The 23503-nt window shown below is 42.6% G+C and overlaps 1 protein-coding gene across 2 annotated transcripts in view; it reads left to right on the plus strand.

Annotated features, from left to right (window-relative positions):
- DAB1 (DAB adaptor protein 1) overlaps positions 1-23503 on the plus strand; it is a 701405-nt gene that overhangs the window by 126454 nt on the left and 551448 nt on the right. The window lies entirely within an intron of this gene.

The following is a 23503-nucleotide window of genomic DNA, read 5'->3' on the forward strand; positions in this document are numbered from 1 at the left end:
GAGTGAGAAGATAAAGCAGGTTGCTATCAATAGGACCAGATCTTAGATGACATAATTTGCATAAGAACAAAAGACAATTATTATACCACAGACTTTTTTGAAAGCCCACATGATTCACCTTCAAAATCATGTTGATATATAAGGAAAGGCAACGTGTACAGTGGTACTGATGTTTCATCTTGGGCATGTCAGGTTGACCTTCAATCATGGTAAATGATTTCCCCCAACCATCTCCACTGGAAATAATGGCAACCATACGTGACAATTCATGACAAGTCAGCACAACATGATTATTTTACACACATTAGCATCTATCACCCCTGCAAATCCTGGTCTTTGCTCTGTTTAGTATAAATGAGAGACTGAAGTGCAGGGGTATGTAAACTATTTCTGATTATAGTATTTAGACTAAGGCATGGAAATGCTAGCCCCCAAGTGTTGCCTGAAACTATTTGGTAGAAGGGACACAGATGCCTATGAAGTACAAGGACATAAACTGGACACCAAATGACTTGTTGAAAAGTTGCTTGTAAAGCTTGAATGGTAGAATGAGCAGCAGTGACATAAACCAGAGCAGTGCTTCTCAAAGCCGGTCCGCCACTTGTTCAGGGAAAGCCCCTGGCGGTCCGGGCCAGTTTGTTTACCTGCCGCGTCCGCAGGTTCGGCCGATTGCAGCTCCCACTGGCTGCGGTTCGCCGCTCCAGGCCAATGGGGGCTGCAGAAAGGGCGGCCAGCACATCCCTCGGCCCACACCACTTCCCACAGCCCCTGTTGGCCTGGAGCGGCGAACCGCTATCGGCTGAACCTGCAGAAGTGACAGGTAAACAAACCGGCCTGGACTGCCAGGGGCTTTCCCTGAACAAGCGGTGGCCCGACTTTGAGAAGCACTGGACTAGAACTGGATCCATTCCAGTTTAAACCAATCCAGTTTTGTGTTACTGAATGCAGAATAAAAAAACTAGTCTGATTCTGACCTGGGATTTCCCTCTGTTCTGCCAGGTAAATTGTGTTTATCCCAGTCTCTGTTTTCCACTAAGGGAACCTCTTAAGCCCATAGCAGTCTCTTCAGGATGGATTTCTTGATGAAAGTGTATTGCTGGTGATATGCCACCCCACTGAAGTGAGTGACAGTGACTCTATTTCCCAGACCTCTTTCTTCCCTTGACTTGACCCCAGCTGGTAGACCTGCACTAGAGGTGACACCTCTTGGTGCCATTGCTAACCTACAGCACAGCATATATTTGGCTGTATCGTATCTGCCTTCTGCCATATCTCAACAGTCATGAATGTGACCCGAGCTCTGGTCTTCAGTGTGAGATTAAACAGGAGCGTTGGACCTTCTGATGGAGCCCAGCAATTATCTCACAGAGTTGTAGGTATTAGTTGCGTCCGGCTTCAGCATTATCTTCAGGCCACACCTGTCTGTCTTCCAGCTTTGTGAGTCGCTTCCCAGTTTCCTTGTTAGGTTCTCCAGCCTTCCTGGCCTGTCACCAGGATGGGCAAGGATAGTTGCTGAGACTTCCTCACCACCATCTCCTCCTGACAGTCAGTCGGCTCCCTCCCTCCCCTGAGCTTGTTTTCCGCATCCAATGAGAGAACCCAAGGTAGTTGGATCAGGTGCTATGGGGATGTAGGGCTGAGCAGCCAGAAGGGAAAGGTGGTAGTCTCTACTGCTGACCAAGCAGGACCACCACCAGCAGTAGTTTCAAACTGCTCTGTTGGAGAAGGGATGCTGAGGAGAGGAGCCCGACCTGGACCTGTGCGGAACAAAGAAGCCAGTTCTACAAGATGCTGAGAGACTAGGGAAGAACAGATGGGCTGTAGGTATTTATTTGGCACATGCAACCCAATAAAGCCAAGCCACAATGTTCTTATCAATGATGTTCAAGGCATGTAGGCCTCCAGGGAGCTGAGTCATTTTGCAGTCCTCAACAGTGTGTGTATTGGTTTATGGTTGCCCACATTGACATAATGGACTGTCTCTAAAACACCACTGAAATTCTGCTGCAGCAAGACCCTAGGTGAGGGAGAGGGAATAGATGGACTTGGGGCAATGGAGAGCTGTTGGGTAGAATTGCTGTTCTGGTGGATGGGTGGCAGCAACTGTCAAATTTGGAAGGAATTGTTTAGTGAGAACCTACTTTGAAGTCTCTTGTAAATGTCATCCAGATTCCTTCTTGGGTTTTTGGTTGAGCTATTTAAGGCAGGTCTGACTCAGACTCACTTTTGCTTCCCTACAGCTATGCAAGAACTCAACCTTAGGAGCCAGTCTCTGCTTTCCCACCCTCTCTCACCCATCAGTAGCTGATGCATCTTTTATTGTTCAGTAGAAACATCCGTGTTTCTCTCATGCCTTTTGGGTTAGGGCACAGCTCACCCTCTTATCCAAGTACTTATATGACCCCTATTAATAAGTATCCAAGCACCTCCCACACACTAATTTACCCTCATGGCACTTCTGTGCAGGAGGGAAGAATTATTATCCCTATTTACTGTGTCTGTGAGCACCCTAGAGATGTCTCAGAGCTACTTAAATCTCTCTCTCGGATGCTTTGTCATCCCTGCTAACTGCCTGCAAAGAGAGCAGGCTGCCCAGTCACACTTACATTCTGCCTTTCTCCTGCACAAGTAGTTCCCTTTTCGTCTGAAAATTCAGGTGCCTAATATTTCCTGCACAACTTTAGGCACCCAGCTTTTGAAAACTTTGGCTTTAACTTCACTCTGTCTCAATGTACACATCTGTAAATTGGATATAGCAAAGCCTATCTCACAGACTTACTTCAGATCTGTAAAGTGCTTTGAGGTCCTTAGATGAAAGCTTCAAAGGATTATTAGTATTTATCTTTAATAGTGTCTTATTTCCAAAAAGGACTGTGAAAATAAGTCAACACAAACATTCTGCTGTATTTTAAATTACAGCACAGATCAAAAGGATTTTCTCTGTATAAATTACATATTTTCAAGCTAAATCTTCATAACAAATTCTGCTGTAGTGGGGGAAATAACTAGATTAAGGACTCTGTGTCATATCCCAGATCAATGGGAGCCTGGAATTAATACACTAAGACTCAGTATTAATTTAAAGCACTGCCAGCCAGCTTTATTGAATAGATTCAGACGGCCTGGAATCAGCTAAACACCCCCAAGTAGCCTGTCCCAGCATGTAGTTATGTAAAACCTGGAGTGCTTATTGAGGAACCTTTCTCTGCTCGTTCCAAAGTTCTGGTCAAGAGCACAGAGAGGATCTTTTGAGGTCATTTTCTTTTGCTTGCAGCGGAACATATCCCAAGTATATCCATTTGGAAGTAGTGCTTTTAACCCTTAGGAAGCTGGCCAGGTGGCTGTCACCAGTGGCTATGTCCCTGAGTTATTCTGGGGCCACTGACTACTGTGGTTGCTACGAAGCAGGGCCAGTTCAGGACTTCTGCCTGAAGTGACCTCCAGTTCTGTTTCAAGCCCTACCATTAACTCACTGTGAAACTGAGCTAATCATTTAATTTTTCTCTGCTTCATTTTTCTTATCTGTAAAATGGGGGTACTAATCCCCTACTACCTCACGGAGGGCTGTGAAGCTTAGCTGATGGGTGTTTGTAAAGCTCTTTGAGCTCCTGGGATGGAAAATGCTATGCAAGATAAAATAAATAAAAATAAAATTAATGGAGATATCCTATCTCCTAGAACTGGAAGGGACCTTGAAAGGTCATCAAGTCCAGCCCCCTGCCTTCACTAGCAGGGCCAAGTACTGATTTTGCCCCAGATCCCTAAGTGACCCCCTCAAGGATTGAACTCACAACCCTGGGTTTAGCAGGCCAATGCTCAAACCACTGAGCTATCCCTCCCCCCCCCCCCCCCCCCCCCCCGTAAATGTAAAGTATCTGTGTGTGCTCGCTCATGCTCTCTATTTCTCTCTTTTTGTCTCTGGGTACCCTCCCTTCATGGGAACTCACCCATATCAGCCATGATTCTCTTTATATTGTGATGTTACAGTCCCAGGCTCCCCATCTGTTCTGATGTCACAGTCCCACCATGCAACAATGGGCTGTATTATAATAAGCATATATTTACACACACACTTTCTTATCTTCCTTTCCCTCTTGTACCTTGGCTGTGGATTCCATCCAGGGTCTGGCTTTTGGACAGATATTGTCCATATAAGACAGCTGCCTGTTTGCTGGAGTTTCTCTTGTCTATTACAGCAGTTTGCTTCATCTTGAGCTAATTAACCAGTTCAAACATTTCACCCATTTTAGCTGTTGGCTGAGCAGCACGATTCACTCTCTCAGATGTTGTAATGCATTTCCCATCATTAAACTTCCAATTATTATTTTAATTTTTTATCCGCTTGTATTCCTCAATGTTCAGTTTTAGCCCAGTTTCACCCCAATTACTCAGTGGATCTGAATCCCCTTTGAAATTTCCTTGCTGCTCTGTTTTGTATTGCCGAACCCCCAGTGTTTGGTATTATCAGCAAATCTGACACATTCAGAGCTAGTTTCTCCGTCTTAGGGCTCGTCTATACTCAAAAACCTGTAGTGGCGTGGTTGTAGTGCTTCAGTGAAGACACTACATCTGCCGACAGGAGGGGTTTCCCATCTGCGTAGGTAATCCAAGAGACAGAAGCTGGGTTGACTGGACGATTCTCCCATCAACCTAGTGCTGTCTGCACTGAGGGTTAGGTCAGTTTAGCTGTGTCGTTCAGGGGTGTGGATTTTTCACCAGTTATACGGGCCTAATTACTTAGTGTAGAGCAGCCCTAAACCTCTGCAAATTAGAAGGAGTAAGAGGCCTTCCACCATCCCTGTTGAACAACCTCCCTACTCCTGAGCCCAGTTCCGCATAGCTTCTATTGCCAGGGTTCTTTGCCAAAACAGGCTTGCTGCCTGCACTCTTCATGATTAGAGATGCCCTATGAAACCGCTCCAAACACAGAAATGCCCATCGCTTTAGGTCGGGTGAGCACTTCTCTCCCCCCTCCCCCAATTTGACAACTCCTGCAGGACAGATGCCAGGTCCTATCTTCGTCACCAGGCTGTAATGTTAATTATGGAATTGGAAGTCCTGGAAGCATTTGTGTGAATAATATTACAGTCTGGGGTGGGAGCACAAAAAGAGGGGGCCACGCGGGATATGTAGGCAGTGGATTTTGTTTTCATGTTTATGGTCCTGTCTAGTCTTTATGTTCCAAATTGCTGTCTGGGCTAAACTGATTATGGAGCTACTTTCAGAAGGGAATTTGCTGCCTTGAAGGCAGCACCTAAGGGCTTCTTTACATGTGGAGTAATACACTCTGCAGAGGGGTGATTGCTAAAGTGCACTAATGGGTTGCACATGAATTTGTCCTGCTGGTGCACTTTCACATAGTGCTGTTTTAAACAGTATTATGTTAACGCAGACCAAGGCATTTTTAGTGCACACCAGCAGGGTCTACACAGATGAATTAATGAGCAACACATTAATGCGATTCTGTGTAGAAATCGCAGCCCCATAGAGTGTGTTACGCGAACATGTGGACGAGCCCTACGTTTCCCATGTATCCCTAGAAGTCTAGCATGGGCAGTGGAAATGCTTTAGTCCTGTCATGGAAGGGATTCTTAGGACAAAAGGGTATGCCACTTTCCATGCCTCTTCACTCCTTAGCTGCTTTGTTGAAACTGTCCATAAGGTACCATCCATACTGCTGCTTTGTGATGCAAATACCTGTCCAATTGGAACCAGAAAAAGATCCTTCACATTCATTTCAGTCCAAACATCATCCAGCCACCATCTCCCTTCCTGAGCTGTATTTAAACCAGTGATCTAGATGCAAAAGGTTTTGTATCTCCTTTCTCATCTCCTAAACATCTAATCACTACCCTATAATTTAGCTATTTTGGAGTTTTAATTACTATTCTGATTATACAGTACACACTTTTGTCGTGTCTGTTGCTGTGGCAGCTAGACACTTTAATCACAGAGATTAAAACCCAAAACAAGGAGTATATAGAATAATTATAATAATAAAATAATAGAAATGTAAGATTGGAAAGGACCTTGATAGGTCATCTAGTCTAGCCCCTTTCACTGAGGCAGGACTAAGTATTATCTAGATCAGTGGTTCTTAACCTTTACTGCCGTCTGCACCCCTGTAGGTTCTCAAAATATGTTCCCGCACCCCGTATCAAAAATCGTTAAAGTAGCTCAGTTCTTTAAACTTAGATATATTTTTTTGTTTGTATATTACAGTAATCGTTAAAAAATGTACAATGTTAAGAAATACATAGGTTTGATGAAACAAAATAGTTGTACTTACGTGCCTGTGCTTGCTTTGTGTTTTCGATTATTTACCTTCTAAAAAAATCTGGTATGTCTCGCCCCCCCAGAAAGGGCATCTCGCACCCCTAGGAGGGGGTGAACCACTGATCTAGATGATCCCTGTTAGGTGTTTGTCCAATGACTGAGATTCCACAGCCTCCCTACGTAATTTGGATCCAGCACTGCACCCTTACAGTTCGGAAGTTTTTCCTAATGTCCAACCTAAATCTCCATTACTACTTCTCCTGTCCTCAGTGGTTAGGGAGAACAATTGATCGCTCTCTTCTTTTATGTAATTGAAGACTGTTATCATGTCCGCACTCTATCTTCTCTTCTCCAGACTAAACAACCCCAATTTTTCAATCCTGCCTCATAGGCCATGTTTTCTAGACCTTTAATCGTTTTTGTTGTTCTCTTCTGGACTTTCTCCAGACTTGTCCACATCTTTCCTGAAGTGTGGTGCCCAGAACAGGACACAGAACTCAGTCTGAGGCCTTATCAGTGCTGAGTAGAGTGGAAGAATTATTTATTGTGTCTTGCTTATGATGATCCTGCTAATACATCCCAGAATGATGTTCACTTTTTTGCAACAGTATTACATTGACTCTCATTTAGTTTGTGATCCACTATAACCCAGATCCTTTTCTACAGTACTCCTTGCTATGCAGCCATTTCCCATTTTGTGTTTGTATAATTGATTATTCCTTCCTAGGTGTAGTACTTTACATTTGTCCTTGCTGAATTTCATCCTATTTATTTCAGACCATTTCTCCAGTTTGTCAAGATCAATTTGAATTCATGACCTCCCGAATTGATACCATTAGCAAAATTTATAAGTGTTCTCTCTGCCATTTTCCAAACCATTTATGAACATATTGAATAAAACCGGACCCAAGACAGATCCTTGTGAGACCCACACAATATCCCCTTCTACCTTTACTCTGAGTACAGTTTTCTAATGATTCACAGTCGTTATCAACTACTTGTGCACTCACCTTATAGTAGATTCATCAAGGTTATATTTCTCTAGTTTGTTTGAGACTATCATGTGAGACAGTATCAAAAGCTTTACTAATGTTGAAATATAGCACATCTATTGCTTCCCCGCTATTCACAAAGCATGTTACTCTGTCAAAGAAGGATATTATGTTGGTTTGACAAATCCATGTTGACTGTTACTTATCACCTTATTTTCTTCTACATGCTTACACAAATTGATTATTTGCTCCATTTTCTTTCTGGGTGCCAAAGTTAAACTGACTGGTCTCTAATTCCCTGGGTTGTCCTTATTCCCCTTTTTATAGAGGTACTATATTTACCCTTTTCCAGTCCTCTGGGATCTCTCCTGTCCTCCATGACTTCTCAAAGATAATCACTAATGGCTCACAGATCTCTTCAGCCAGTTCCTTAAGTATTCTAGGAGGTATTTCATCAGGCCCTGCTGACTTGAAGATATCTAACTGGTCTAAGTAATTCTTTAACTTGTGTTTTCCCTATTTTACCCTCAGATCCTTCCCCTTCCCCATTTACACAATTATCTGATCACTGCTCATCTTCTTGTTGAAAGCTAAACCAAAAAATGCATTTAACACTTTGGCCATTGCTGTTTTCTTGTTATTGTCTTCTCCAATCATTGAGTAATGGGCCTATCTTTCCTTGGTCTTCCTCTTGTTTCTCATGTATTTGTAAAATGTTTTCTTGTTATCCTTTCTGTCCCTAGCCAGTTGAATCACATTTTGTGCCTTCGCCTTTCTAATTTTGTCCCTACATGCTTGTGTTTTTTATTATTTATTATTTATCATTTATAATTTGACCTAGTTTCTGCTTTTTGTATGACTCTCTTTTCAGTTTCAGATCACTGAAGATCTCCTGGGTAAAGCCTGGGTTGTCTCTTACCATACTTCCTATCTTTCTTATGCACTGGGATAGTTTGCTCTTGTGCCTTAGTAATATCTATTTAAAAAACTGCCTGCTCTCCTGAACTAATACTATTACCAAACAGGAATGTTTGTAGAAAATTGGCCACTTCAACCATTGAGGTTTGTGCACAAGTAACCCACACACCTCGTGGGTGTGGTGTTCTGTCCCATCTAGTGGCACCGAGTAAGGTGACCAGACAGCAAGTGTGAAAAATCGGGACGGGGGTGGGGGATAATAGGTGCCTATATAAGATAAAGCTCCAACTATCAGGACTGTCCCTATAAAATTGGGACATTTGGTCACTGTAGCATTGAGAACACTTAGAGAAAGAGAGAAAATGAGTCTGCTCTACAGCCTTAGCTAACAGCCAATTGGCTTTTAGCTCATGCGGTCGAGGCTCATGCACTGAGCTCCAGAGGTCCTAGGTTCGATCCCGCCCACCGATGACTGTCAGCATTACACACACAAAACACAACTTAATATCCTTTTGCCTCCTGTGTTCAAGTGGTTCCTTAGGTCACAAGTGAGAGTGAGTGTGATGATCTTATATTAAGTAGAGCTGGTCAGAATTTTTTTGTCAAAATGCTTTTTTCTAAGTTGGAATGTTTCAAGAAACTTGTAAATTTTGACAAACTTTTACTGAGAAAAATAAAAACAAAGCATTTTGCTAATGTTGAAAAATCCCATTTTGACATTTCTGGAAAGGAGCATTTCAATTTTCTTTTTCAAAATGAAATTAATTGGTTTTTGTATATCAATACAAACATTCTAAAAAAAGATTGATATTATTTGATTTTTACAAACAAAATGTATGGATTGACCCTAACCATTTTTTTTTTCAAAATTTTATTTAACTGAAAATGTCAAAGTTCTTTATTTTGTTCCATTTTGGAATGGAAAATTTTAGAAATTGTGGAATTTCCCACAAAATGGAAAATGTTTCTTGCCTAGCTTGAATAGCCCTTTTTTGTCCACATTACAAAAGCACAATGTACTTTAGCACAGTGGCTATTTCTGTTTGAGAGAGGCCATGAGTTAAAATTGCAAATCCAGACTGAAATGCTTTCACAGAGCTGGGTGTGCAGATTTTAGAAATTTACCTGCCAAGCTCAAACCAGGGCTGCTATTCTCTCACTTTGAGTTTTATTTAAATATTTAAATGCAAATCTTGGTTTTTATCAACAAATGTGCTTTTTCCTCCCTACTAACATGGCAATTAGGCAACTTGCAACTCTGTCTTAATTGGGGTTCAGACTTTTTCAATAGTGTACATGCTGTTAAGTAGGAACTTCAGAATTTGCAAGTTCACATTAGCATGTGCATGTGCAAAGTAGACACATGCAAAAGCGTGCACACTTTGAAAATCTGGGCCGGAAAGTCAATGAATAATAATTTTTTCTTTTAAAAGGAAAACAAAAAATAATAGATTATTTTTGGCTCATAGCACTATAAACAAAGTCTGCGGATGTCTTGCAGTTTGTGGTTGTCACAACGCTGAGTGCCATGGTCACTTGGAAGACAGGACGTGAGTCCTTTTGTGCCAAAAGCATAGACTCCTCAACACTTTAATTATGTGGCTCCCTTAGTCAGACAAAACTCATCCTCCATGCATATGTGGCTCAGAGAAGTTCAAATCACACTTTTAACATTAGTGCTTCATACTACCACTGTAACTTGGAATTGCGAGTCTTTAGCTCATTCACAACGTTTTAGATTAGAGTCAAGAATAAGAAGGAACCCCCCTAGAAATACTTCTGGCTAGTGAGAGAGTCAATATTGCCTGACACCTGACTATTCCTCTACCACACTACGGATGACAACAAACTGTTTGTTTTCTTTTTAACCTTTTAAAATTAAATTACAGTTTTATCATCCTCTGGCTGGGAGGAAGTAAGAGGCTACCAGCACCAGCCACCCATAACCCCACAAAGGACAAGAAACAGAAGCAACCAATTAGCATGTGATAGTTTCCCCATTCATTTCAGTGGAAACCTTCCCTGCTGCATTCCTAATACAGCTGTGTGAGGGGATAAACAGCAGCTCTCACAAACCTTCCTTGTCCCTTCTCCTTTGCATGACCTAAAGTGTAGTTTTCTCCACTAAATACCACCTTTTCTTGATTCCAGGCAAAACGCGGATGAAGCAAGAAGTATTCCCCAGGCATAGGAGTGCCCCATGTTTCCCTTATAGCACAAAAGACAAGAGGAAGAAAAAAACTAGCTCTGTAGTTGATTTCTCCTTTATTTCCCCTTAGGGCTGCATATGTGGTTTCAGTGAAGATAGCAGTTTCCTGCAGGACATTCCCCCAGGTGTCTTAACACTGGAGTGGGTCTCTTTTGATTGACTTAACATCAGCTGGCCAGGAAAGAATTTTAAAAGAACATAAATGAACCATGATGTTCGGGTCCTGTGGCACCTTTGAGACTAACAGAAGTACTGGGAGCATAAGCTTTCGTGGGTAAGAACCTCACTTCTTCAGATGCAAGAAGAAGTGAGGTTCTTACCCACGAAAGCTTATGCTCCCAGTACTTCTGTTAGTCTCAAAGGTGCCACAGGACCCTCTGTTGCTTTTTACAGATTCAGACTAACACGGCTACCCCTCTGATACATGATGTTAGGGTGGACCTAATCTGAGTAACTGCCACCTGTCTGTGAACAGATAACCTTAGTAACAGAGAGCTGTTTATAAGTGCAATACAACTTTATTTTATATAGCCTGTTTCATAATAATGGTGCTCCAAAATGCTCTTGAGAATTCAACACCAGACAGCAAGTGGCATCAATTACAGAAAAGAGTGGTCTAAAAGCAATGTTTAATGATTAAAGCATTCAGTCGTAAAACCAACAATGAAGGGTGAGGGAAACTGAGGCAAAGGCAAGGGAGAAGACGTGCTTTCAGATGAACTTTGAAAAGAGATGGCATCATTGACTAGAGCGATAAAAGGAGGCCAGTCCATATGGCTGGAGCTGAGGAGGCGGATGTGTCATGACTCGGACATGGGCAGTCTGACCTAGTGGTTAGAGTAGGAGTCAGGAGTCAGATGCCAGAAGTTCTTCATCAGAGTTCAGCTTCTTTCTGACAACTGTATGCAGGTCACTGAGTGGCAGGTTGGAACGTACTAACTCTGAATGGCCCTGTGGATCATGGGTTCAAGACCTGCAGTCCCTGATAGGCTATTGCATTTACAGTAGCAAGATTGTGGAAAACACAAAAAGATGAGGCAGGTGCTAGGCGCTTATCAGGAGGAGGAAATGGTCTAGGGAGAGAAGAGTTGAGATGTTTTTTTCCAAAAATGACTGAGCCACACAACTCCTATTATTTTTCAGTGAGGGGGTCTGTAGTCACCTTGCCAAATCTCAGCCAAGATCCATGAGGATGGGCTGGTCCATGAAGAGTTTTTTTTAAAAACAGAGAGAATCGTTTTGAACTGGAACCTGAAAAGCATGAGAACCCCATGGATTTGTGTTGTGGATGGAGTAACGATGGACTTCTTGGTATATGTGGGCAAGCAGCAGAGCAGGGATGTGATGAGGCCCCTGAAGGGGAGATACGACAGTCAAGTCAAAATGAGACCTAGAGAGGAGAGATTCAGCAGAGGTGCAGTCAAAACAATTGCAAACAGGGCTCTGCAATTTACTGCTATGGAAGGTGACTTTTCCTTTGTTTTGTGGTTTTCCATGACAGGCTAGCCTTCCTACTGAATAAATTTACCTGCTGGGATCCCCAGATCCATGACTCTCTGGGGCTCATGTGTCCTAGAAGTGCACTGATATTTTCCCCTTGGTAGGTACCGTATATATTATGTCAGTAAAACATACTGAATAATCCTCAAGGGACAGATCTTTAGATTATATGATCTTCGGGATAGGATTTGTCTTTACATTTTAGTATTGCACCATCACCAAGGACATTGCTGATGTTAAAGAAACCAATGCACAAATAATTATAGAAATAAAATAATAAAAAATCCTGGTCCCACTAAAGTCAATGGGAGCAATGCCAATAATTTCAATCAGTATTTGGTCTTTAATGTTTAAATAACATATAAAACATCTGAATTAGGATAACTATTGTATCAATTAAATGCCTGGTTATTTCTCCAAACATTTATTGAGGATTAAAAACGATGTAATATGTTAACAATCAATTGACACTTATTTGGGTAGCTTAATTGAAAGTATTACCGTTTTGTTTTTCTTTTGACTTGTTAATTTTGGGGGAATTTAAATAATAAATTACTGTTGTTTTAATATAATCTATTTAATATGCTTGTGGTGATTTCTCAGAGTGGTTGGACTTTTCTCCCATCTGAAACACCAGCCTCTCTTGTCTTGTGTCTCATGTTGAGTCATGAGTCTGTACAAGCTGACGTGTTTCTTCATTCCTCCTTAAAAACCGAGTTGCTCATTCAGCTGTGTCACATCATTGGCCCATATTACACTTATGGCGTGTGATACATAGAAATGACTAAATCTGAACCTGAATGGTCTCCAAGACGTTTCGCTTTGAGGAACTGAAAGACTGCAATCCCGACTGACATTTACTAGCCAGGTTTGAATACTGAAAATCAATCCCACTGCCATTGAAATGGAGTGCACATCTTCACTATGCACGCAGAGAAACTAGGCAAACCTTTTAGTCCAGAGGCACATCCTGCTATTGCTAGCAGCAGTGATCTTAGAGACATGGCATATGCATCTATTTCATTAAGATCCCCTCAGTCTTTTAATAGTGAATTTCACTGAAAGTGTGTCATTTCTTCAGTGCTTTGGGAGTTTGAATCTAGGACAAGAGTATCAGCAGAATGCAGCAGGTACAGGCCGTGTATCTTATCAGATATTAAGAATGCAGTAAGAAATGTCACGGGGAGCTTTCCACAAAATATTTAATTAACAGCAACAGCTACAGAAATGAAAAACAACATCCAGGCAATTACAGTGTTCAATAAAGCAGCTCTCGGAGGATGGAGTAGCAACGGATTAGTGACTGACTGGCATTTAAATATGTTATCAACCAGTTAGGGAGACCAGAGTAAATTTGCTGCCCTGGGGATTAGGCTAGTGAAAGTATTATAGTGATATTAGTGGTTTTGGGGGCAATAAATTGAATTATTAGCCAGTAAATTCAATAGCCAGTTATGTGGGCTGTTTCACCAGTATACGAGGCCATGTACTTCCAGTGCCTTGAAAAGCCAGCATCTGTCATATTTAAAATCAATGACCATATAAATTCTAGTTGTGTGCTTTAAATACAGGAAATGCTGGAAACTGTATAATTTATAAACGTGGTGAAATATGCTAATCTTTGGACATTGAAATAGAGCACAATAAAGAATTCATGTTATCTTTACCTCAAGGGGCAAGTATATGCTGAGAAGGCATAATTAGAGTCTACCACTGTAATACCTTCCTGTCTAAGATTTGACAAAGATACAGATGGAATTTTACTGACTGGTGATCTTTGCTGTTATATTTTTATATAAAAACTAGAATAAATAACTGCTTTCAGTATGATGAATGAGATAAAATTACCCTAACTGTATCTTGTTATCCAGTACTTCTGCACAAAATAATACATTTGCTTTCTTTACACATACACTCTCTCTCATAACAAAAAAAACCATTTCATAATGGAGCCGTACTGTGCATATGCACAATCAGATATATGTTGAGATATGTTTGCTTTAATTTTCCATCACGAAGGGACAGACCTGTTTGCAGAACCCCTCAACTCCCTCTGTCTTCAGGGGTGGTAGGGAACACATAGCAGCTTGTAAGAGATGCTCAGTATCTTGCAAGGTTGGGCCCTAATTAAATGATGAGGGGGTTAGTGTACAGTATATTTTGGACACCTTAGTAGGTAATAATTCAGTCTCCTTGCCAGAAAATAACTGATATAAAGAGTACAGCAGGTTAGACTGAGCATAATGAGCTAAAATGAGTCAGCAAGGGATTTACATTTCCTTGGTACTCTTCAATCTTCCTCTGAACTGAAGATTTGTGAGTTCTGAGGTGATTCTGTTACTCCTGAATAATAATCTCTTCCGCTTCGCTGAAGAGCGAGACAGCAGAGGACACCCCAACGCTTTTTATTTTTCATTGAAGTTATTTAAAGCTCTTTTCCTCCATTTCCCCCCTTCTCCCTTTAAAATTCCTTTTCCACGGTGGGCAGCATTGGCAAGAGGGATCCCTCTGAAAGTACACCCGCTGCGATGGCATAAGGCGGGCCTTCCTCACAGGTTCCTTCTGCTTCCATTGTGACACTGCCCCAGGAATGGCAGCAGAGCAGCAGCTTCTGGAGGCAGATCGAAGTGCTAGGTTGCGTCCCCACTGCTCCTTGCCAGCACAGCCTAGGGGAAGTCTACAGTCTAAGGCAGAGCATCTGCCATGAAGGAGCCCTTCAGATACAGTTTCTTTGGCAGAACATGGGGGCCTGGTCATAGCAGAAAATGACTCCAGAACCTCTTCCCTTGAGTGGCTTCAGGTCTGGTGAGGATCATCTTGCCCAGCCAGTCATTGTAGGGCTCAACAAGATGGTTTGTTTTAACCTCACTCTAAGTCTTGGTTCCCCACTAGGAGTTTCCTTGTCCTGATGTTTGAAAAGCAACTTGCGGACCTGTGCCTAGTAGTTTCCAGGGAGCGGTAGGCTATTGCTTCTACTCCTGTCTCTTCTTTCCTTTCTCCCAGAATTATCCGGGAAGGTTGCATCAAAGGAGAGGAATTCCCATATTAAGGGTATGGCAGAGTTCTTCATCTACAGCCTGTGGTAGAATGGGAGAAGGCTGCCTTGCTCTGTTTCAAGACGGTTCAAGAGGGAGAAAACATTTGCTGGCTCCTCTCCAGTATGATAGTTAACGTTTTAATGCTTCCTGGGAGATCCCGCTTGTACAGATGATGCTACGAATAAGCAAATTAGCTAAAGCAGCCTGGGGTACTTGTTTAGCTGTCCCCAAACTGACTGCTCTGTAACAGCATGCGTTGAACTGTCATCCATTCCATTAGAGGCCAACGTCTCTCCAAAAGGGTATCTTTGGGTGGAAGACTCAGGGGCTTGCCAAGGGAATTTTGAATGGGCTGTGACTCAGTTGGGCAGTGCTGTGTATACCCTATGCAACACGCAAATCCTTAATAATAGAAGCATCGGGGGATGAGTCTCAGATAAAATCTGATCATGTATTGCAAACCCAACTCTCCTTAGGGTATGTCTATACTGCAGTTAGACACCCGCAGCTGGCCTGGGCTGCTACAGACCGCCATTAAACAGCCCCTTAGCCTAACCCCATCCCTATTGACTTGGGCTCGGGCTATGGGGCTTTTTAATTACTGTGTAGATATTTGGACTTATGCTGCAGCCTGAGCTCTGGGACTCTCCAAAGCCGCAGGATCCTAGAGCCCAGACCCCAGCCTGAGCGCCAATGTCTACACTGCAGTTGAACAGCCCATTAGGCCAAGCCCTGGGAGCGTGAGTCAGCTTTCATGGGTCAGCGACGGATTTTTTTAACTGCAGTGTAGGCATACCTCTGTGACTGTGCAGAGAGCTGGCTCTTCCCTCGATCCTCCTCCTCTCTTTCTTAAAATCTGTGAGGCGCTAGTGAGGTAAAAAGGGCTTAGGTGTCTGCCATAAATGGATGATATCCAGCTTTATAGCTGCAGCATCATCCTATCTATCCCTGAGCCTTGCAGAAATCAGCACCTGGATAAACAACAGCTGACTGAAGCTGAACCCAGAAGACAGAGGTGGTACTGGCAGGAAGTGCGAAGCATTTTGAAGAGTTCTTTCTCTGTAACAACCCCCTCCGTTGAGATCATCTGCTCATATATTGGTTTTCTGTCTTGGGTTACTGTTAATTCTGTTGAACACTCACCTAGATATGGCATCAAGAAACATCTAAGTTCATCTGTGTCTGGTCAGAAAACTGTCCTATCAGATTCAGACCTGACCATGTCCATGACTTCCCAGCTCATTTACTGCAACTCATCATAGTTAAGAATAAAGCCAGGGGGCCTTAAAAAGCTCCAACAGGTACAGAACAGAGCAGTCCATTTACTAAGCTGCCCTGGTGCTCTGCTCTCTGTACTGACCCTCCACCCATTGTGTCCTTTGTGCACCGTGTGGCTGCATTCACCAGAGCTTGTTGATAGGCCCTTTCTTGCTTTTGTCAAGGATACGGCAGGGTAGGCATTGTACTCCCCTTCCCCCGCCCCCAGCTCTTGTAGTTTGATGGCAGAGATGGGTCTCAGATCATGTCTATTAGGATGGCTCTTTTGTTGCTCCCTCCCCCTCCCCCCCCCCCGACACATTTGCAAGGTGTGTTTTGTCTCTCAGGGACAGCTGTGCGGATCCCATTAATCCTATACTGGTGGAAAACAGCATGCCAAAAATAGGATTTCTTACCAATAAGGGCTTTCCTGTACCCTGATTTCACCAGCAGAGCAGCCTAACATTTTGTGCAGTGCCATTATTTATTTAGATTTAATATAGTGCCTTCCAAACTCTAATATTAAAATATGTAATGGAATAAATCCCTCAGTGCAATTAAAATACATCATAGAAAGACTCTCAGGTGAACTGTGATACAATCCAACCCACAAAATAATATATCAAAATCCCAGGCACCAGCATATCACAAAACGTGCATTACTACATCCAGACAGCCCACCCAGGAGTAAAGTCCCTCTACTTTTTATTTCCTAATGCAATACTGTGTTTCCTCCTTGAAAATCCTGGGGTGACCATAGAAGAGGCCTGACCTGTCTGGCTAGAGAGAGCCCAAACTGGAGACGCTCATTGGCTGCTGAGCTGCCTGTCAAAGAGAGGAAGAGAAGTTGCTCGTTTATCCTGCACAAAAAGAAATGACAAAGTAAGCAATTCTTCTATTTGTGCAGTAATGGAGAAATCTTACCCCATTTGCATCATGCGGGAAAAAAAGACTACATCCTTTATTTTCAAGTTGGGTAATGTCTAATGAGGACTAAATATGGGACACGCTGCCCTGAAATACTGCTGCTGGAATGAAATTTTGGATGAAATTAAGTACAGTCTTACGGGGGCAGGGGAGAAGCATTTTGCATTTCCATTCTTCTTGTACTAACTGCTGAGACATTTTGAAAGCTCACATGCACCCTACAGCAATATCTGATAATCCCACATCAGAGCAAGTAGGGAAGGTGAGAAACCTATGGAAAAGCTGTCTGTATGCTGCTCAGTTATGCAGAATATCTTTTAAAAGGAGGAGTGTATATCCATTCTGGTATCTTGGAAAAACCCCTGAGGTAAATTTGTCAAAAGTAGGACTGCTTCTCACACTGAAAATTATAAACACACTCCCCACAAAGTAAAATATTCAGCATCAAATTGCTTCAAGCTCATATTTTTTCTCCTTGTTACCCTATGATACAGAGAATGGGGAAAGTAGACTGAAAAAGAGAGAGGCATTCTAAGTATCAGAAGATGACTTTAATTAATGCTTGTAAAGCTGTTTGAAGTTGAAAAGCATTCTATAAGTGCTAAGTGTTATTAATAGTATAATAACCCTGATGTTAATTATAAATACTACTACTACTGCGGAGCGCCCTTTATGCTACAATCTCAATATGTTTGTCAAATGTGGGTCACTGATTTATTCTAATTTTATGAATGGAGAAACTGAGGAGTAGGGAGTTCTAGTAACTTGTTCAAAGCCATAAAGCAAGTGAGTAGAAGAGATGGGGATAGAACCCAGGTCTCCTGATCTTTGAACACTGGAGACCCTGCCTCTCTAACAATTTAACATAAAGCAAGGTTTAAATCTTTTAGTTTACCTGAGAAACGTAGGTACTTTTGATTGCAAAAAAGCATGCCCAGTGAGTTCCATGGACATAGAATCATAGAAATGTAGGACTGGAAGGGACTTCAAGAGGTCATCTAGATTCTAGCGCCTAGGACAGTCCCCTACACTGATGCAGGGTTAAGTATTATGTAGACTATTCCTGACAGGTGTCTGTCTAACTCAGAAGTTCCCAAACTGTGTGGCATGCTCCCCTATGGGGGCATGGAGGAGTGCCTGGTGGGGCGCAGGCAAGCCCCCATGGGGGGCAGGGAAGAAGCACCACCCAGCCTCTCCCCACCCCCAGCCATGTCCCCGGCCCTGCGCCTAGCCCTATCCCCAACCTTGGCATGGCTCCGCTCCTGGCCCCGCCCCTAGCCTTGGCTGCTGGCTATGGCTCCGTTCCCAGCCTGGGAGCGGGCCTGGGAGTAGAGCCGCACCCTCTCCCAGCTGCGGCCCCAGCCTCAGCCCCCTTACTCCTTTCTGCGTCCCCCTGAAGCCATGGCCCAGCCCTTGGTCCTGGTTCAGGGGTGGGGGCAACGGGGTAAGAGGGGGCACAACCCTCAAAAGTTTGGGGACCGCTGGTCTAACCTGTTCTTAAAAATCTCCAATGACAGAGATTCCACAGCCTTCCTACATAATGTGTTGCAGTGCTTAACTACCTGTACAGTTAGGAAGTTTTCCTGATGTCTAACCTAAATCTCCCTTGCTGAAATTTAAGCCCATTACTCCTTGTCTTGTCCTCAGTGGTTAAGGAGAACAATTTATCAACCTCCCATTTATAATGTACTTGAAGACTATTATCATGTCCCCCCTCAGTCTTCTCTTCTCCAAACTAAACAACCCCACTTTTTTTCAAGCTTTCCTCATAGATTGTTTTCTAGACTTTAAATAATTTTTGTTGCTCTCCTCTGGACTGTCTGCAATTTGTCCACATCTTTCCTGAGGTGTGGTGCCCAGAACTGGACACAATACTGCTGTTGAGGCCTTATCAGTTCTAAGTAGAGTGGAAAAATTACTTCTTCTGTCTTGCTTATAACGCTCCAGCTAATACGTCTCAGAATGACATTTGCTTTTTCACAACAGTATTACATTGTCAGCTCATATTTAGTTTGTGATCCACTATAACTTCCAGATCCTTTTCTGCAGTACTCCCTTTCTAGGTAGTCATTTCCCATTTTGGATTTGTGGAATTGATTTACTCTTTCCTAAGTATAAAATGTTGCAGTTGTCCTTTGTGGAATTTCATCCTATTTAATACAGACCATTGCGCCAGTTTGTCAAGATCAATTTTTAATTCTAATCCAGTCATCAAAAGCACTTGCAACCCCTCTCATCTTGGTATAATCCACAAACTTTATAAGTGTACACTCTGTGCCATTTATGAAGATAGAACCAGACCCAGGACAGATCCCTTGAGACCCCACTAAGTATGCCCTTCCAGCTCGATTTGTGTACCATTGATAACTATTCTGAGTATGGCTTTCCAACCAGTTATGCACCCACTTTAGAGTAGATTCATCTAGGCTATATTTCTCTAGTGTGTTTTTGAGAAAGGTACATGAGACAGTATCAAAAGCCTTACTAAAGTTGAAATATAGACATCTACTGCATCCACGCATCCACAAGGCTTGCTATCCTGTCAAAGAAGGTTATTAGGTTGGTTTGACATGATTTTTTTCTCATCAAATCCATGTTGACTCTTACTTATCAACTTATTTTCTTCTAGGTGCTTATAAATTTATTTTGTGTTATTTGCTCCATTATCTTTCTGGGTACCAAAGTTAAGCTGACTGCTTTATAATTCCCTAGGTTGTCCTTATCCCCCTTTTTATAGAGAGGTACTTTATTGGCCCTTTTCAAGTCTTCTGGAATCTCTCTTGTCCTCCATGAATTCTCAAACACAAACGCTAATGGCTCACAGATCTCTTCAGCCAGTTCTTTAAGTATTTCATCAGGTCCTTCTGACCTGAAGACATCTAACTTGTCTAAGTAATTCTTAAGTTGTTCTTTTCCTCTATTAGCCTCAGATCCTAGCCCATTTACACTGATGTTCACTATGTTAGTTGTCCGATTACTGCTAGATTTTTTTCGTGAAAACTGAAACAAAAAGGGCATTTGACACTTTGGCCATCACTGCACTTTCTGTTGGGTTCCCTCCTCATTTAGTAATGGGCATACTCTTTTTCCTTGGTTGTCTTCTTGCTTCTCATGTATTTGTAAAATGTTTTCTTGTTACCCTTTATATTCCTAGCTAGTTTAACCTCATTTTGTGCCTTGGCCTTTCTAATTGTGTGTGTGTGTGTGTGTGTGTGTTCATCCTTTGTAATTTACCTAGTTTCCACTTCTGGTACAGCTCTTTTTTTGAGTTTCAAGTCATTGAAGATCTCCTAATTATGCCAGTGTGTCCCCTTACCATACTTCCTGTCTTTCCTGTGTGCTGAGATAGTTTGCTCTTGTGCCCTTACTAATCTCTTTAAAAAAACTACCAGCTCTTCTGAACTCTTTTTTTCCCCCTTAGACTTGCTTCCCGCAGGATCTTACCTACCAATTTTCTGAGTTTGCTAAGGTTTGCCTTCTTGAAGTCTATTGCCTTTATTCTGCTGTTTTCACCTTGTACCACTCCTTAGAATCATGAACTCATCATTTCATGATTACTTTCACCCAAGCTGCCTTCCACCTTCAGATTCTCAGCTAGTGTCCTCCCTAGTTGTTAGAATCAAATCCAGAATAGCCTTTCCTCTGGTCGTTTACTTCACCTTCTGTAAAAGGCGGTCTCTAATGCATTCCAGGAACTTGTTGGATAATCTGTGCCCTGTTGTATTATTTTCCCAACAACTGTCTGGGTAGTTGAAGTATCCCATGCCCACCTATGTGTTTTGCATGATTTTGTTAGTTGAGTTTTTTAAAAAAAAAGCCTCACCCACCTCTTCTTCCTGCTTAGATGGTCTATAGTAGACCCCTACCATGACATTGCCCTTGTTTTTTACCCCTTTTGTCCTTACCCAGAAACTTTCAACAGGTCTGCCTTCCACTTCTGTTCAGCCTTAGTGCAAGTGTTTACATCTTTAATATACAAGTCAACAGCTCCTCCCTTTTTTCCCTGCCTGTCCTTCCGAAGCAAGCTGTAGTGTTTTATGCCAATATTCCAGTCACATGAATTATCCCACCAAATTTCTGTGATGCCAGTTATGTCGTGATTGTGATTATTCACTAGTATTTCTAGTTCTTCCTGTTTATTCCCCGTGCTTCTTGCATTAGTGTACAGCCGTGATGCTCAGACTGAGCTCGGGCGCGCCAAGCAGTTCTTTAATATTTCTGCTGTGGCTCTTTGCAGCATGTGATATTAAAAAACGGTGTGATTTAAATTATTAACCAATCAGAATGGTTTTGCTGTGTTATTAACCAATTATAGAATACTTGGTCAGTCATTTGCATATATATATATATATATATATATATATATATATATATATATATATATATATATATATATATATATATATATAGTAAATGAAACAATGAATGCATACTGCTGTGGTGCTTTTGGATAATGTTGATCGGTAATTTGGCTCCTGAACCACTGAGGTCTGATTATCAATGGTATACAGGTATCTACGGTGTTTATTAGATTTCCCTTCTGTATTTCCTCTTGTCTCTCTTTTGTCCATGCTGAGATTTCCCATGTTCTCCCAAGATTCTAACCCTTCGCCCAAGTCTCCATGATTTGGATTTGCCTGTGGGTTTAGAATTTTGTCTCCTGTCAAACCCAGTTTAAAGCCTACCTCATTAGGTTAGCCAGTCTGTACTGGAAGATATTCTTCACTTCTTAGACTGGTGGAGCCCATCTCTGCTCAGCAGTCCTTCTCAGAACAGGATCCCATGTCTGAGGAAGCCAAAGCCCTCCTGACAACACTATCCATGCAACCCAGTATTTATTTCCAGGCTGTCTGTCTCTACCTGGACACCTATCCTTCACTGGAAGGATCAATGAGAGTGCCACCTGCACCCCCAATGCCTTCATCCTCACTCCCAGAGCCCTGATCTGCTCAGGGTCATACCTTGCAGTATCATTAGTGCCCACATGAATGAGCAGCATGGGGTAGTAGTCTGAAGGCCGGATGGTCCGTAGCAATCCTTCCATAATATCTTGGATATCGGCCTGGCAGGCAACACACTTCCCAGGATGCTAGTTCAGGCTGGTAGATGGATCCTCCAGCCCCTTAGAAGGAACTCACTGACAACCACCACCCTTCATTTCCTTTGGGAGTGGTGGCTGCGATCCTCCTGGCCTTCGGGGTACAGAGCTTCCTCTCCTCTACCTTTTTGGAGGAGATTCCGCATCCCTCATTCCCAGGGCAGCATAGCATTTTTTTTTTTATCATTGTGGACGGTGGGTTGGGAGCAGGAGTGGAGCACTGCTTGCTGCCAGAAGTAATCAGCATCAGGTTCCTCCCTGTGAAGGGACTGGTGGTGCTACTGCAGTCCTCCCAGCTGGGTTTCTTCCTCAAACTTGGTGGCTTGCATGTTTTCAATAAATTCCTCCTGTGCACGGATGCTCCTCAGCCTAGCCACCTGTCTCCAGAGAGATTCTACCAGGAGGCAGCTCTCGCTCTGGATGGTCCCGCCCTGCCTGGCTTTCTATGACTGGGAAGTGCAGGCCACAGCCTCTGCAAATCCACACCAGGACCTGGGTAGAGGCATCCATGGTTGAGTTCGCTGGAAACAGGTGCAGGTGGATGAGCCAGGAGCAGTGCTGGCACGAGCAATGCGGCCTTTCCAAACCATACTGATTTTATGCTGTCTCCATTTGCTGCCCTCTGTTTGCTAACTCCACTTGGTTGTTTAGAATCTGCCTTTTTAAGCCCTGCTCTCCCCAGTCAGCCCTGCCCCCTCATTAACACACAGGAAGGATGATCCTAAGGATCAGTGGAACAAAGGACAGGAGACTAGAGCCACTCAACTAGCAGTGAGCAGGCTTCTGGCCCCCACTCCCAAACAGTCCCCAGACACACAATCCCCAACAGACAACACTATAAACTTTAAGCAAGCTACAAGAAAACTGAAACAGACAAGCTCTCCCCCTCACCCAAGAATTAGTGCTCACTCCTCCTTCAGCAGGGGATCTCCCGCTCAAAGTCCCCTGTTTGCTGTTTAGCCAACTCCGAGCTCTGTTCTATACTCTGGGCTTGGCAGAATTCAATTTTGATTTTCTTATCATATCGGCAGATAGTATCAGGTTATTTTAAAGAATTTTTTCCCAATTTTTATTTATTTAAATTTTCACCGTTGTGGGAAATTGTGGAGGTGAGGTCCAGATAATAATTATTTAATGACAATAGATGTTGGGATTTAGAAAGTTAAAGCTTGATAACCATTAAAACACATTGTCAGCATCGCATGCCAAAATATACAAAGTATATATCCTTAAATCAATCCCTAATAAGTTCTCAAGTAACATTTTTCTTTCTTTGCCTATCTGTAAA

This window comes from Malaclemys terrapin, chromosome 8 (genome assembly GCF_027887155.1).
Source record: "Malaclemys terrapin pileata isolate rMalTer1 chromosome 8, rMalTer1.hap1, whole genome shotgun sequence".
NCBI classification, from domain to species: Eukaryota; Metazoa; Chordata; order Testudines; family Emydidae; genus Malaclemys; species Malaclemys terrapin.